This window comes from Camelus ferus, chromosome 4, assembly GCF_009834535.1.
Source record: "Camelus ferus isolate YT-003-E chromosome 4, BCGSAC_Cfer_1.0, whole genome shotgun sequence".
NCBI classification, from domain to species: domain Eukaryota; kingdom Metazoa; phylum Chordata; class Mammalia; order Artiodactyla; family Camelidae; genus Camelus; species Camelus ferus.
The window spans coordinates 61,176,136-61,188,508 of record NC_045699.1 but is presented as its reverse complement, the minus strand read 5'-3'; the positions used below and the strand labels follow the sequence as shown (position 1 = coordinate 61,188,508).

The 12,373-nt window shown below is 37.5% G+C and overlaps 1 non-coding gene across 1 annotated transcript; it reads left to right on the top strand.

Annotated features, from left to right (window-relative positions):
• Positions 1 to 4,826: 4,826 nt before the first annotated feature.
• On the top strand, positions 4,827 to 4,933 carry LOC116663426. The gene has a single exon (XR_004319680.1). It is a non-coding gene; the product is annotated as a U6 spliceosomal RNA (small nuclear RNA).
• The last annotated feature ends 7,440 nt before the right edge of the window (positions 4,934 to 12,373 follow it).

The window sequence follows — 12,373 nt, the reverse complement described above, 5'->3', positions numbered from 1 at the left end:
AAGCAAGGCAACAGGCATAAACCTGTACTATCTCATGTAAACTAGGAGTTACAGATTCCTTAACCACACTCCAACAGAGAACAGGAGGTATAGCAAATGAGAGATGCAGCATGGTATTAAAGGGAATAAAAATATTTCATGAGAGATCACTCTAAGAAGGTGTGTACTTAAAAGAATGAGCGCCTGAATCATGTTGCTTTCAATGGGAATGAAGAACAAAAATGAACAAAATGATAACAGAAATAGTTGGCAATACATTTTGATAGGTTGTAAAAATGACTCCACATTATTATTTTCTCTCTACTGTGCCCTTTGTTAGGACTCCTCCTTGGATCTTGTGACTTGCTTTGGGCAATATGACATTGACATATGTGTTACAAACAGATGCTTATAAAGTGCTTCCACATTGGAGCTTGCCTTTTTGTTGCTCCTGGTAGTCCTGTGACTATTCTGATGCTTATCTGAGCTAGCCTGCTAAGTGATGACTGACACATGGCCAACTGATCTCTGTCACATCAGGGACACCAAGCCAACAACCAAGACACAAGAGTGATTCTCCCATTGAGCCAAGTGAGCCAGTCCAGATCAGAAGAGCTACCAGTAAACCCGCAGAATTGTAAAAAGAACAAATATTTCTTGTTTTAAACTGCTAAGTTTGGGGTAGTTTGTTACACAGCAGTAGGTAATGAATACATAAATGCTTATTGTAAAAAGTGAAACAATACAGTGCAAAGTTGGATAAAGACAAATATAATCCCCTCCCTTTTACTCATCTCTACTCTTCTCTAACACCATCTTCACCTCTGCTACATTCAGGAATAAACAAATACAGACTGATGTATGTAGCCTATATCCCCTTCTCCTTTAAACATAGGCATTTACAATTATATACGTGGAACTACTTCTCACATAGAATGTTATTATATGTGTTAGTTTGTAACTTGATTTTTCCCCCTTGGTAACCCATCACAAAATGGTACAGATTACTCAATATAAATTTATACTATCTGTTGGGTTCTTTTGTAACTACTTTATCTATATATACACACATTATTTTACATCAGTAAGATTATATTGGGCATTTTGTGGCAGTTTTTTTTCTTTTGTCTATCTTTACTTGCCCCCCACAACCCCATTCCCTCTCACAAGATAGCAAACATAACAACCAGGCAGATATCCTTCATATATTGTCCATGCGTATGTACTAAGTACCAATATATGCACACTAATATGCATCTGTGTGTCTGTGTGTTTGCAAGACCAACTGGGGATTTTTGCCAATTTTACTTTCCAGTCTTACACATTATTTTTCTTATCATACATACTTTCTACTACTAAGCTTTCTCATCAATAATACTTTATGGAATTGTCTTTGTCAGGTGGCACAGTTCTAAACCATTATTTTTCATAGCTGTGAAATAATCCCTTGTTGTAAATGTTCTATAATTTATTTCATAATTTCCCGTTTGTTTATCACTTTGTTATTACTTTCTGTCTCTATAAATAATGCTGCAATAAACGTGGATCCACAGATCTCCGTATCCTAAGTCTTTATTTCTGGGGGATACCCCCCAGGTAAAGAATGCTAGGTCAAAGGTTAAATGTGTTTTTAATACCTGTTTCTATATTGTTTTCCCAAAAGACTGTAACAATTTATAGCATTAGATGTATAAGCATCTAATGAACATGAGAAATATTTTTGTTCTGCAAACCTCTTAATATTTGGTATTAATAAACTTTCTAGATTTTGTTGCTCTTGTGACCATGAAGCAGCAGCTCACTCTATATGCATCCTACTCCTGACATGGTGACTATTTTTCAAATGTCATGGGCCAGCTACATTTCCTTTGTAGTGAAGAGAAGGATCATGTCTTCTCCCATTTTTCCCCTTCTAAATTTGCGCTGAGTCTTTTTCTTATTGATTTGTTAAAGATAGTCACACATTCTGCAAGGTAAACCTTTGTCATTTATGTGGTTAGAAATGCTTGCTCTCAGTTTGTGGCTTGTCTTTGCATCTCTTTATGGGGTCTAACAACGAACAGATGTCCCTAACGTAACAGAAGACAAATGTATGATTTTATTTACGTTTTGCTTTTTGATTTTGATTTTGTTTAAGAAGCCTTTCTCCGTACTCTGAAAACATAAACATATTATCCATTTTTGAAGAGTCTTATTGATTTAGTCATCTTACTTAAGTCTTTAAATTACCTGGAAATGATTTTGTTTACGATGCAGGATGAGCTTTCCTTTTCATTCTTATCCCATGAGGAGACCTGCTTTCCACAGCACAACTGCTTCTCAGACAGACTATAATTTTCCTACTCATCTATTTTGCCCGCTTTTTTTATTTGGTTTTTTTTTTAATGTAGTATGTTTCCTTATATGAGTGAGTTTCCCTCTATTCTGTTTCTCTGACAGATTTTTTTTTTAAGCTCTCCTTTACCCAGGTAAGGAAGTTCCCCTTTATTCACAGTTCAGTAAGAGTTTTCACTATGAATGATTGCCAGGTTTTATTGAAAGCTTTTATTGTATCCACTGGGATTTACTTTTCTTATTTAGTCTATTAATGTGATCGAATACATGTATAGATTTTCTAATATTAATCATTCCTAAAACAATCTCATGTCAGCCACGATGCACTGTTTTTTATTCATTGTTGAGTGCTGTTTGCTAGTTTTATTTAGAACTTTTACATGTTCAAGAGTGGCAGTGGTCTGTTATGTTTCTGTCAGGCACTCTTTTTGTGTGGTTTGGCTATAAGGTTATACAATCCTCTAAAAAAAAAAAAAAGATTAGGAAGCAATCTCACCCTCTATTTTATTCCCTGAAAGATATTTTATAAGATTAGAATTATTGGCTTGTTAGATATTTTATACAACTTACCTGAAAATCCACTGGTCCAGCTGATTTTTTTGTGGAAACAGATTAAAAGGTTGCTGCAGTATCATTCATGTTTAGCAAGATCATTCAGAGTGCCTCCCTATTTTCTACCTCTTATTGTGTAGGGTTTAAGAAAGTATATTTTGAACATTTGATATATGTAAATAATTTCCATTTATTAGAATATTTATTATACATACTGCCTCTTATTTCTATCAATCCTTTTGAAACTATAGTTATGTCTCCTTTCCTTTCTTAACATTGTTTTCTAAGCCTTTTCCTCTCTCTCATTCTCTCACACACACACATCTTTGTCTTTGTTACTCAATCCTCATTTCTTTAGATTTTTCCTGCTGTTCTTGCCTAAAAGTTTTAATTAGTTACCTTTTACCTATTTTGCATATATAATTTTTGGAAGTATAAATTTCTTTTAGGTATCGTTTTAGCTACAACACAGACCTTGATAGAGAGGATTTCCATAGTTCTGCAGGTCTAACTATTTTCCAATGTCTATTCTAATTTCTTACTTGACCCATGGGTGACTTAGAACGTTATTTTATTTAAATTTCTGAATATAAGTATAGATGCGATCTTCTTCTGAGGTGTGTGCAGTGCATGAGTACATATCTACATATATACATTTATTTATGTTTACGTTTCTTATCCTTTTTATATTGCCATTTAACAATTTCATTTTGGTCAGAAAAATTTAGTGATCTAATGATAATTTGTGAAACTTGTTGAGAATTGTTTTTTGACACAGAAAACGATCAATTACTTTGAACTGTCCACAAAATACTGTCGGGGCAGTAGTCCACTGATCAGCCTTGGTATTGATGTTGAGTAACCTATATTATCTATTCATTACTGAGAAATGTGTTACACTTTCTCACTATCGTGTGGACTCGTCATTTTTCCCTTGAAGGTTCATAATTTTCCACTTTGCATAGTTAGAAACTGTATTATTAGGTAACTACAAATTTCAGATTTTAAAATTTTCTTAGTAAATTGAATTAATTTTCTCTACAGAATGGCCCTCTTTACCTCTTCTAAAGATCTTTATCTGAACTTAGTCTCTAGGATATCTGAAATCTGAACAGTGATGCCAGCTCTAAGGCTGTAAGTTTTTTTCCTGTTATATTTTTCTATTGTGTTTTTTTTTTCAATCTGTGGGTACATTTTGTGTTTTAGGTTTTCTCTGGTAAATAGTCTGTAGGTGGATTTTATTTATTTTTATTCAGTTAAATCTTTTCAATGCAGAGAGTAATCTATTTGCATTGACTATGATTACTGATATGGTTGGATTTGCACCGTTTTATTGTGTGCTTTCTATCTATTCCAAGTTTTCTATATTTTACTTTTATTTCCTTTTTCTCTTTTATTTTGGAATGAGCTAATATTTCTTCTTTACTAATTTGGAAACTATACATTCTGCCATTCTTTTAATGATTACCTAAGAAATATAACAGACATATTTAATTTAATAAAATATACAATTACTCAATCTACTTACTTCTCCATAAAAAATAAAATAAAATCCCTGAAGCATGACGATAAAATTTAATTTTGTCACATCCCTTCTGATTCATGAACTTCTGGTGAACAGGATTCAGATATCAATATAGGTCTTGTGTCTTTGAACCTCACAGAGATCTCTCTGGGCATTTTTCCTCCTAGTTCATCCAGTGATAGTGTTGCCATCTGGGGTCTTGGCTTAATGTAGGTGATCTGTCTGACCTCACAGTACTAGGCTCCAGGCTTGTTCCTTTCCTTTGGATCAAAAGTGTCCTTGAAACTCTGGGTGTAGGTCCCCTAGTAACTGGCAGATGCTCTAAGCAGGAAATTGTCTAGAATGCTCATTTATCCCTTTGTGTTCACACTTTAATATAGTCTTTGGCCTCAAAATTTTTTTCTCTGATTGTTTTAAGATGCATGAAAAATAAACAGTACTCACTTCAGCAGCACATAAACTAAACTGGAACAATACAGAGAAAATTAGTGTGACCCCTGCACAAGGATGACAGGCAAACTTTGTGAAGCATTCCACATTTTTGGATAAACTGGAAGTTCAGGATTTGCAGATACTAACTACTACATGTAAAACAGATAAACAAAACATCCTACTGTATAGCACAGGGAACTATACTCAATACCTTATAATAGCCTATAATGAAAAAGAACATGAAAAGGAATATATGTATGTGTGTGTGTGAGTGTGTGTAACTGAATCACTGTGCTGTGCGCACGAAATTAACACAACATTGTAAACCAACTGTTCTTCAATAAAAAAATACTTAGATAAAAGCATAAAAAATAGTTAATATTCATTAACATATTTATTTATTTAAATTCAGTGTACTAATTTTTCTGCACTAAGACTTCTGTTGCCCACTGGTCTGCCAGAGGCCTTTTACACATCCATATGAACTGTAAGATAATTGTATCCAATTCCAAAATAAAATATAATTAAACAAAAGAAAATTAATTAATTCTCGGGATTATAATCAATGATCAGCAGACACACTGCTAAGTTTGGATTGAAGTGACAAATTCTTAAGAATGTTTTCCCTATTTTCTGGCTCCACATCCAGAATTGAGAGGAGCTGACAACTGATGGAATATTAAGCTACTAGGATGTATACATTAATAAGCACCTTAATGAATTCATCTGTATTAAATCCCTGCACTCTGAAGTTCTTTCCTTGCTAGGAGAATATAGGAGCCTTCACAAACAAGCACAGGCAAATGAAATTAGACTTTCAATCATTGGGCAGATAATTAAACATTAGACTCCTTGGCCTTTCTCCTCATGTTTATTAGATGTTTTTCATTAATCAGACAAGGAACTGACGGGCTCCATCATTGTCAGCCAGTATGACTCCCTGGACAGCTTCAGAAGCCCCTGCTCCTAGTGGGAACAATCTCCCTGGGGAGATATACCTTGAAAGGTTCTTGTTTGGGTTTCCCTGACTTAGATCCCACGCCAAGCTCCATTCTCCAGGTAATCTCTATAGCAGCATAAGAGAAAAAGGTATGATTTTAGCCAGACCTGAGTTTTAGTCCCAGTCCTGCCATTTCAAACCACATGAAAACAGGTGATTCTTCTCCCCTATACGTGTCCCTTTCTCCTTCTCTTTAAGATGAGGGATTTAAATCTTAGCTCTTCCCAACCTAGAGCTTCTAGGAGTCTCAATGATTGTGGTCACTGTGTTGATGTGCACCTCATCTGGGCTTTTATCCAGGAGCAAGAGAGTTAGGACAGCCATGAGTCAGCAAAGAGAAGTCAATTCATTCATACACATGATGGTTTTTCTCATTTCTCCCCATGGTGGATGAGCATCGTGGAATAGTGAGATAAGAAGGTCCAGTTTCATGTACATGAGCTGAGGACCTCCCTGCCCAGATTGTCTGAGTGGCTCACCTTGACACCAAGTATCTCTGACGAGCCTGGGAAGGAAAATCAAACGCACAGTATGTCTGCCATGTTCTAGCAGATAAAGCACCTAATAGCATTCTCACCCCAATCCTGTGAGACAGGCATTCGCATCTTTATCTTGCAGGTAAGAAATACCAAGTCTCAGAGAAGCTAAGCAGCCTAAACCTTATAAAACGAGGAGCACGTGACACTGTCGGGGTGGGATGTCACTAACCTCCACGGTCACTTTGTGTCTATCACCTTTCACGGCTAGTGGATTTGCGTTCTGACCCTGCCTCTATCCTTGCAGGGTTTTAGATGTGGGGAAAAGCCATAATCCCCTCTTGCCCTCGACTCTCCCTCAAATCAAAGATAAATAACAGTATTATTTTCTCCCACACTACTGAATGTTTTTAGTGATTAAATTAGATAATAGATGGACAAAACCTTTCAAAGGTTTAAATGCATAATGATTAAGCTCAGTCCGCGGGAGATGTGTCCTAATATCAGCACTACTTGTAAAGTAAAGATTAAGGACCCACACTCTGGAGCTAGACCACCTCGGTTAGAATCCTGGCTTGCCCATGTATTTCCCCAGCTACAAAATAAGGGTAATAAGAGCAAGTGTATGACAGGGTTGTGGTGATGCTTAAAGAGTGAATGCATGTAAAGTGCTTGGCTCATGGCAAATGCTCAGTAATGTTAGCTGTTTCAAGTCCCACTATGTCTGGCCATGGAGATTATTTTAATAGTGCTCTGTGCCTATCTCCTTATATATAAAACTACTTCCATGCGACTATAAGCACTAGAGTCAACTAAGGACTTCGCAAGTTCCCTGGCAAATGCTAAGTGGGCCATAAATCTTCCTTTCATCCTCCCTTCTTCCCTCATTAATGCACTTACTTATTGCATCCTTCAACAATAGTAATCACGTGCGTGCGTGCCTACTGTGTGCAGAAATCTCAGAGGGATATCCTGGGGCAGTGAGGAGGAGGAGGGGTCAAGGATGGGAAGGTGAAGAGAAGAACAGGAGATGCAAATCTTGCCACCCAAGACGGAACCTTAGGTAGGGGCGGGATAGTGAGCAGCAAAAGACTTTGTTCTTGGCAGAAGCAAAGCCTCAGGGGATCCCAGCGAAGCTTCTCTTTTCCTTTTATTGGAGTTCTGTGCTGGAGCTATAAACCCTCCAAATGAGTTGAGATCATTAGAGAAGCTCCACTGATCACTGGTGAAAAAATATAACAATTAAAACCAGAAGCCTCAGAGTGGGAAGCTTGGGGAGGGGAACAGAGGAGGAGAAAGGAACAAGGATGACTCTTAATACATAATAACAAATACTAATAATGGCAGAGAGTCGGGGACTAATTAAAAGTTTCTAAAAAGAGAGATTGAAAGAGATAGGGAAAGGAATTCATCCGTAATAATTTGCCTGCCTGGAATCAGGAAGCACCATAGCCTACAGACAGGAGTAAAGGACAAAGATTCTAGCGTTTAGATTCAAGTCCTGGTCTTGGGTGATTTGAGCAATCTTGGTAAGCATCCTTCTCTTTCTGAGCCTTACCTTTCTCATCTGCAAAATGGTGCATGGCTTCTATCTCATCAGGTTTATTGAGTAACAAATGAGAACTTCAGTGTGCTACATAATATCAGCAAGTTGCTGTCTTTCCTCCAAGTAGAAACATTGCCTAAGAGCTGTTCTAAATGACCTCTAAATTTGCACCTTGACATTTTTATGTTCCCCCACCCCAAAAAGGTATGATTTCTGAACTAGTATTTCAAATAGAGAAGGTAACAGAATTTACAATTTAAATGATATTCTTAAAGATATTCGTTGAGAATTTTGCCCCTAAATATTCCTATTACAAATGTGTAAGTCTCTGATATTTTTTTCCTAGTAGACATTCATTCCTTTGTTATAATCCTGCATGCCTTCATCTTTCTTTGGTGAAAGTGCACCGGATAAGTCATCACCCATCATCAACAGTAAACTTCACATTAATGGACAAATGCTTTCTTAAGGAACGGTCCAAAGGAATGGAAATAATTGACAAACTAGAAATTTATTATAGCTAGTTTAATGCAGGTGTGGGCAAGGAGAGAGTTGACAACTGAAGCTACCTAAAAATGTGACTTGTTGTGAAACATCATAAGCAGACAGAAAATAAATAAATAAGAAACTACTGAATACCTACTGTGTGTCCACTGCTTTTGATGTGTAGCTCACTTACTTTGCATAAAAAGTCAAGGAGGCAAATATCTTACAGACAGAGAATTTAAAATGCAGAGAGACTATCTAAGTCACCTAGAGTCAAAGAACAGTAAGAGTAAGAGGTAGGGACTGACTCTAGCATCATGGTCTTTGTGACCCACCACGCTGACCTCTCTCCTGCTTCCACGCCCCTAAGCCTCAAGAAGTTTCCAGAATCGATAATCAGCCATAGCTCTGCAATGAATCTAGAAACGGGCAATTTCCAGAATCACCTGATTTTCCAGTTTGTGTTTTTGAAGCTGTTTCATTCCTTTGTCAGTCCACACGCAATACATTTTCACCTCCTACCCCCTTGTCAATTCCCTAATAACACTGGCTGGTGGGGGCTTCTTCCGCACTAGAGGTTTCTGCTGGCAGCATAAGGCTTTCAATTTTGTGAGTCAAAAATCACCTGATCACTTTTTAAAAATGAAGATCTTGAGGCCCTCCTTCAGAGATGCTGCTTCAGTGGTTACAAAGATCGTCTGAAATCTGGACCTTTCTTTTAACCAGCACAGCCCCACCACCCGCCTGCAGGCAGTTCTGATGCAGTTAATTCACCCACCACTCTTGGAGCAAGACTAGCCTGAGAGGCAGGTGTTAGATGAAATCTGAATTCAAATCCTGGGTCTTACCATTCCCTAGTTCTATGAACTGAATACACTTGTTTCAAACTGCCTCTGAGACCCAGCTGAATCACTGACAAAAATATTGGAAGGGTATCTACCACACGGTGTAGCCTTGAGAATAAAACAAGGCAGTGTATTAATGCCTGGCTGAGAGTAAGTGTTGTGTTGCAGGAGGTCAAGAAACAGAGATGTGCAGACATTAACTGTAAGAATGCTGGAGCCAGACTGCCTGAGTTCAATTCCCGGCTGACGCATTTGCCAGCTTTTTAATGTTGAATGAATTCTTATATGCCTCTCTGCCTTAGTTTCTTCATCTGCAGAACAGGAGTACCACGCGGCAACATGGGAATATCACGCTACACAGTGAGAAGATCATGGTCCCTATCTCATCAGATCATTCTAAATATTAAATACAGTGATACCTACTACAAAGAGCTTAGAACCCTGACAGACACTGACTTTTATTACTGATACAAAATAAATATTAGTTTTCTAAGGATAGGAAACCCATCTGGTTCTCTGTGGCATGAAGCCCAGTGCTGTAGGCAAAATAATTACTACTAAACTCTAAAAAGAGCCAGTGGTGGGGTTTGGAGGAGGGGGACCCCCAGTAAAAGAGATTTCTAGATGATGTCCAACGTTCCCAAATCGAGCACAAACCTGGCAGAGTCTTCCTCTAGGAACTTCTGCCCTCTCTTCTAAAACCAAAGAACATTTTGAGGGAACTTTAATTCATATGCTTCTCATTTACTCTTAAATCATCCAAATATTATTGGATGAAACTATTTATGCCCAAAGAGAAATATGAAAGAATCACAACAGAGTTTCTTGAAAAATCTTATTTTTCTGCCAGACTAGAAACCACATGTTGGTAAACAAACTTGTCAACCAAAATTAAGTGACAGCGACAGATACTATCCAGATTTCTTTCTGCCACCCTGGAGTCTGAATGTATATTTCTATCACTTTCACTCTGTTTTTCTTTTCCTTTCCTTTGGTCTGGGGTTTATTTTCTCACCCCTATTTCAACAACACCTTGAGGGAAGATAGATTTTGGTCTCCAAAGAAAAAGAGGTCTGATACTTGTTTCTGCACATATTTGGAGAGTAAGGGAAAAAAAAAAAAAAAAAAAAACCAGGAGAAGTTCTGTTGTTCATAGGCAGGTAAATATTTAAAAGATCCGAATAACGGATATAAGCTTGCCATTTCCATTAAGAGGTCCTGGCAGAAATGTGGCACAAAAGGGGAATCCTTTTATTGATGGATGTATGAATTGTCCTGCACATGTACATGCCCCCTCTATTTTGAATTGGTAGTAAGTCAGATTTGCAATCAACCTCATACGGCAAAAAATGATCAGGATGTAAGAGAGAAAGTCGGTTGTTCTACAGAAATGCAGAGGAGGAAGGGATTAGTTCTGGTGATTTGTTCATTAAATATTTTAAACAAAAGCGAAATGTGAGAAATTTTATAAAGATGGGTAGGATTTTTACGCACAAAATTTGAGTGAGCTATGAATTGGCAGAACAAAGAGTAAAAGCCCAGAGGCACACGATGGCAGACAATATTTATGAAATACCTTCTCATTCTTTTGGATCAGAACAAATTTTACAGAACAACAGACCTCTAAATCAAAATCAGGTCTGAAGGGATACGAAAGTCCCTCAGGTTAAACACAATGTGTGGTTTGAGTTCTGTCTATGGTGGCTCCAGACAAATGGTCCTCCAAATTCCGTATGTGGCTTGACTGCCACCAGTGATGGGACACTCACTATTTGTCCCATCGTCCACACCATGTTTGGAAACGTGATTATTACGTGGAGAACATTTTGGTCTGCACTTGATCCTACTGCTCTCCCACTGAATTACAAAGAATACACAAAAAGGGTTCTTCTTCACAATATTGAAGATATTTAAGGAAAAGATTTATTCAGCAACTCATTGATTTCATTGGTGGTGATCAAACAGATCCAAACCTGCCCTTACAGAACCTCATGAAGGGGACACACAAGTAATGAGAAACAATTTGATGGGTGCGTGATGAGAGAGGTTCAGGTACTGAGGAACTGCATCACAGAGACACATAATCCTGATGGGCACAGTAGTCTCCAAAATTATGTTTTCTCTTCTTCAGGCCAAATCTCAGTTCCTTCAACTCTGTCTCTATCTCAGTCATTCTTCTGTAATCATGTTCTAACCTGTCTTCTTAAAAATTGGAAGTGGTACTCTGAGCCCCATCAGAAAAGATGGTATTTATCACCTGATTCTTTTTACATACTAGCTTTCTATTTATGAAGTTTGAATTTATAGCAAACATTCATGTTGAGTAGCCATCTTCCATTATTTTATTATTCTGATTTTTTAAATTAATTTTTATTGAGCTCTAATTGACCTATAACATTATGTTAGTTTCAGGTGTACAACATAATGATCCAATATTGGTATACATTGCAAAATGATCACCACAACATGTGTTTTTATTATTTTGATTTTACTATCAACTAAAATTCCAAAAGGTCACCCGGGCATATATATGCACAATGCACACACACACAAGTGCACACTTATACACACATTTTTGTAATTATAAATTTTGTGATGACTTCTATTTCTAGGACTTTGTCTTTATGTGACTACATTTCCTCATTCAGATACAGATCATTTCTCTGGGCTGTTCAGATCACTGTGAATTCCTATTCTGTCATCCAACATATTCTTATCATCATGTCACCTACATATTTGATGATCATGAACTCTCACTCTTCATCCAAGACACTGATAGAAATGTTGAACAGGACAGGACAAAGGACAGAGCTTGCCGGCTGTCGCCAGTCCCTGTCCTCAACGCTGGCATTGATCCATTAATTAGCACTCCTGGGGACCATCTTTCAACCAGTTACAAAACTAGTCCATCACGCCTCCATCAAGACCCCATTCCTCACTCCTTTCTACAAAGACATCAAGGAAGACTTTGTGAAATGACTTGTGGAAAGCTAGATATGCTGTACCGACTTCCTTTACCTGATCTACCATCCTGGGCTATAAATACTCCAGAGTGAAATGAGGTCAGTCTGATTTGACTTCCTTTTGGAGAGCTCACGCCATGACCAAAGTGAATGCAGTACTCTTTCTGTGTGATTAGAAGTTCAGAATGGGGGAGCTGTAAAGGAACGTAGAGATTATCTCAACCAGCCTCATCAT